The sequence below is a fragment of the Lepidothrix coronata genome, unplaced genomic scaffold (genome assembly GCF_001604755.1).
Source record: "Lepidothrix coronata isolate B3197 unplaced genomic scaffold, Lepidothrix_coronata-1.0 Scaffold206, whole genome shotgun sequence".
Lineage (NCBI taxonomy): Eukaryota > Metazoa > Chordata > Aves > Passeriformes > Pipridae > Lepidothrix > Lepidothrix coronata.
Window position 1 is genome coordinate 319,493 of NW_016690386.1, and position 5,608 is coordinate 325,100.

Below are 5,608 nucleotides of genomic sequence, written 5' to 3' on the forward strand. Positions count from 1 at the left end.
GTACAGGTGACTGTAGGTGAACACAATAGCATTTTTAAGGATTCTAAAAGAGTAACAAACAAAGAAACAGTGTTAGAAGGAAACAAAGCAAAACAATGGCAGAGAAAATGTTTTTTTCTTTGCATTTTACAGTTGAAACTGAAGCTACCCATTCTTTATTTTTGCATAAAATATTAAGAGGTTTTGACTGAGACCGTAAGAACTGTAATAAACTAGTAAATATTATTCCAGGAAAACAAAAGAAGAATATTCCATTCTCTCTTTCCCACATGAAAAGAATAAAGAGAAACTAATTTGAAAGGGAAAATTTAAAAATATTAAATATACAGCTAAACAATGGAATTGATTGTTGCAGCATGGCACTCTGACCAGTAATTATTTTGATTTGTGATAGAAAAATGGGTAATGATGTGTAGGAAAAAAATTTCCTTGCAAAAATTAATTTTTAATTGTTCACTGGTTAATTCATGAAAATTTTGGATTTGGGCCAACATATTTTTGAGTTTTTATGTTTTCAAAACACCAAGACATTTTAGGAAAGGAGACATAGGGCAAGATCAAATCTGAGATTTAAATGTTTATTTCTAAACCTAAATCCTTCCCTAAGAATATAGAAAGTCACAGAATCAAGTGCTTTCAAGCATAACCTGCCTTTTTCCTTTGTTTTCTTATAACAATTGCAACCTTCTTTAAAAAAAAAAAAGTAGTAGACTGTGACTAGCAATAGATTCAGATACAGTGATAAATTCTGTCACAGTCTGAAGGTAGAAGGCAGGAAATGAAGTTGTTTAACCATGATGGGACAGCTGTGTTGGAGAGCCAAAGTATGTCCCTATCAAGCCTTATCAATTTAAACTGACACATCAGAACTACAGAATCACAGAATCAATCACTGAATGAGTAAGGTTGGAAGGGACCGCAGTGGGTCATCTGGCCCAGCCCATCTGCTCAAGTAGGGTCATCCTAGAGTACATTAAACAGGATTGCATCCAGACAGTTCTTGAATGTGAGGGAGACTCCACATCATCTCTGGCCACTCAGTTGAAGTGCACAGTCACCTGCACCGTAAAGTTCTTCCTCATATTCAGGTGGAACTTCCTATACATAGCTTTCTGACCATTGCCTCTTGTCCTATTGCTTGGCACCACCTGTCTGGCTCCATCCACTTGACACCCTTCCTTCAGATATTACAGACCACTGTCAGTCATCTCTCCTCAAGGCTGAACAGGCCCAGCTCCCTCAGTCTCTCTTCTTAAGAGATATGCTTGTCCCCTAATCATCTTTGCAGCCCTCTGTTGGACACACTCCAGGAACTCCATGTCTCTCTTGTTCTGAGGAGCCCAGGACTAGACACAGCACTCCAGATGTGGCCTCATTAGGGCTGAGTAGAGGGGCAGGATCACCTCCCTAGACTTGCTGGCAATGGTCTTCCTAATGCATCCCAGGACACCATTGGCCTTCTTGGCCACAAGGACACACTGCTGGCTCATGGACAGCTTGTTGTCCACCAGGACCCTGAGGTCCTTCCCCACAGAGCTCCTTTCCAGCAGGTCAGGCCCCAGCTTGTACTGGTGCTTGGGGTTATTCTTCCCCAAGGGCAGGACCCTGCATTTGCCTTTGTGGATTTTCAGAAGGTTCTTCTCTGCCCATCCTTCCAACCTGTTGAGGTCCTTCTGAAGGGCTACAAAACCCTCTGGGGTATCAGCCACTCCTACCAGCATTGTGTCACCAGCAAACTTGCTGAGGAGGCTTCTACCCCTTCATCCAAGTCATTGATGGATAAGTTAAACAATACTGAGCCCACTCTTGAATCTTAAGGGACACTACCAGTGACAAACCTCCAATTAGACCCTGTGCCACTGATTACAACCCTCTGGGATCTGCCATTCAGCCGGTTCTCAATCCACCTCACTGTCCACTCATCCAGTCCCCACTTGCTGAGTTTGACTATGAGGATGTTGTGAGAGAGAGTGTTGAAGGCTTTGCTGAAGTCAAAGTATCCACTGCTGACCTGTCATCTATCCATGTAGTTGTTTCATCACAGAAGGCAATCAGGCTAGTCAAGCATGACTTTCATTTAGTGAATCCATGTTGACCACTCCTGATCACCCTCTTGTCCTCCATGTGGATAGAGATGGCCTTCGGAATGAGGCACTCCATCACCTTTCTAAGGACTGAGGTGAGACTGACTGGCTGGTTGTTCCCTGGGTTCTCCTTCTTGCCCTTTTTGAAGGCTGGGGTGACATTTGCTTTCTTCCAGTGCTCAATCATCTCTCCTGATAGCCACAACCTTACAAAGATGATCATAAGTGACCTTGCTATGGTGTCCACCAGCTCTCTCGGCACTTTTGGATGCATGTTGTCAGGGCTCATGGACTCCTGGATGTCAAGTTTGACTAGGTGTTCTCTAACCCAACCCTCCTTGAGCAAGTGAAAGTCTTCCTTCCAACATTCCTTTACCTTGGTCTCCTGAGTCAGAGATTCCTGAAGGCTGGTCTTGTCAGTGAAGATGGATGCAAAGAAGGCATTCAGTAACTCTGACTTCTCTGCATCCTCTGTTCCTAGCCAGAAGCCCCCGCCCTCCCACCTCTATTTACTAATGGGCCCGTATTATCTATAGCTTCCTTTTGTTAATGATATATTTGAAAAAGACCTTCTTGTTGTCCTTGACATCCTTGGCCAGATTTTACTCCAGATGGGCCTTGGCCTCCTTTATCTCATTTCTACATACTCTGTTCATTCCAAGTGGCCTGATCCTGCTTCCGTCTCCTGTGTATTTTCTGCTTATGCTTGAGTAATGACAGGAGGTCTTTATTCATCCATGTAGGTCTCTTGACCCCTTTGCTTGATTTCTTGCTCATCGGGATGCAAGGAAGGAATAATGTTCAGTGTCATGCTAGATGGCAATTTCTATATTTTCAAGGATTATATATAAGCGTGGATACCATCTGGATCTCCATCAGTTGTGGCTGACCTGAGCTGACATAACCATTATATGAAGACATATCACCTCTGTCCTGGCCCCTTCTATGTATTGGTGCCAAGAGTTACAGCCTCATGGCAAAGTGAATGGGGGCTTGATCCTGGCAAAATTAATCCAGAGTGGAAGAATGTTTACTTTTTAGCTTAGGTCAAATCCACGATCATTTTGCATCCCACAAGAGTCAAGGCAGAATTACCATTTTCGTTGGGAGAGATACGAAGTTAACCTGGAACTACAGCTTAAGTAGCATAAGGTTTTATCGGTTATCAAAGCCTTGAATTGAAATATGAAGTGAAAGTATCTGTACATAGTCACTGTACAGTGTCTTAATATTACAATCTTATGAGGGATCTCATGCTTTCCTCTGGGCAAAAAATAACAGATTGATGTCCATTTTAAAGAGTATAAATTGTTTGTCATTTCTCAAACAGTTTTTAACTGGGGTATGAGACACTCAAATCCTATTACACAGCTAATTCCCCAGACTTCTGTGGTTTTGGGGTACAGTGAGACAGTGTGACTAGCATGAAAAGTAATCTTTGTAGAAGCTTCTGAGCACTGAACGTGCTCTGGTCAGGTAAAATTAGATGAACTGTTGCAAAACCACAGCCAAGAAACCTAATTGATCTATTCACAGTTGCACAGCATAGATAACTTGATTAATCCAGAGCCACATTTAAATTATTCTAGGATATAAAATTTTTCCAAATATATTAGTAACATTTCAGTGACAATTTCTTACCACTAGCACCAGCTTTTCTTTCCTGTAGAACTCAACATTTGATTCAGTATAAATCCAATTATTCACCAAAGAGCTAAATATACTATAGTAATTAATTAGAGAAAAATTCAGCTTCTAATGAATAAAACAACTTCATAACTTACAGGTAGAATATGCTAATCCATCCTCATCAGTGGATGAAATGTAATACAGGTTTTATCCAGCATTTCTTAATAATTATGTGCCATTCTAAAACAAGAAAGGTATTTAAAAAGAAGTAAGAGTTTTTTAGCGTGCTGCCAGTATCTACAATAAAAAATCTCCTTAGTGATTTATGAAACACAGCATGAAATGGGAAAGAAAGGTTGTTTAAGCAATCACATAATTTGAACAAAGTTTAACAAGGTTTACAGTATAAAGCAGGTTTAGTAGAAAAGACCTTTTCCCAAAATTGTTCTGTCTACTTTATAAATTTGTATTGCATTAATTTGAAGGTGGTGAAAATATTTGATATCTCTTTTGCCCATAGAAGGCACTTCTTTCTGAGTTGTCTTCATTTTGAAAGTTTTTACAATACTATATAATCTCTATATATTATTCTCTCCACCAGCCTTGTTACTTAGCAGTATTCCAGAAGAGAATTTGCCACCTTCTACATAAAACACCATGGGAATTGACAAACTAATGAAAAGGACCTATTGACTAAAGCATACACTGTTGCTTTTTCCTTTCAAGTTATGAACAGAGTACTTAGAAAAGGGTGAAGGCATATAATTGATTTAGAAGCCTACACAGCAGCATTTGACTCTTCTTGGAGGTAGAATGTAATCTAAAACTCAATTAGGCTTCCCCTACAAGATATTTTACTTTAAACAGTCACTTCACAAAAACTCAAACCTGAAACAAGAATCTTGAATCCAGGATTTATTCTTTCAAGGCACTAAGCTAAGCAACAAACTACAGAGTATGTCTTTCTTTCAGCTTCGTTTTTCTAGCTCCACAAGTCTTGGATTAACTACTAAGGGTGAAAGACAAGGAAATGAAGACTATGATCTAATCTATCCTTCGGTCATTATTACCTACTCTTTAATTTGGTAATCAATATGCTTCAGGGAGATGTGAGACTTAGGCCTTTAACTCAAGGAAAGGCACACATCCCTGGTCTCCAAGCTACTAAACAAATGCTCATTCTCTTATAAAACTAGGTAAAGGTGGCTAGTATTTAACTACTAGCATATTAAAAATAATCTACCTATACAACATCCCCGAAAAAAAAATCAGCCACTGATGCATATAGGTGGTAAAAACTTCAGCTATCAGACGGCGTTTGGATTGCTTGTTACAGTTTGTCCTTAACATGGATTTAAGGGGACAATGACTGTGGCCCATGTTTTTGAACAGATTATTTTGTCATTAATCTTTAAAAACTGTAGAGATTACACCAACATCATAAGCCTGTTATTTTCTACACAGTTTTAAAAACAGTCAGGAGAGCACTGGCCTAAGAAAAGAAACAAAAATTCAACCTTTTTACAACAGATTTCTTTTATGTAAGATTTGATTTAATTGAAAGTAAAATACTTTCTTGAAGAATAAGAGATTGTTTTTTTACAAAAAAAAAAAAGGTAAAAACCAGACTGTGATCATACTTTCAAATATATGCTATTCATTCTAACCATCTATAGTTCACAGGAGTGAAAAAAAAGGAAGAAATATTTTGGTCGCATTTGCCAAATACATATTTGCTAGTTTACTTGATAGACCTTGCAGAGTCCAATAGGGAAATTAAATTCACTGTCATGGGCTGAACAGTAGCTAACAAAGAATATAGGTAATAAAGACTGTGGGAAATAGGCCTTGTGTTCTTCTCTAGAAAATGTTTAAATATCAAGACAATTCCATTT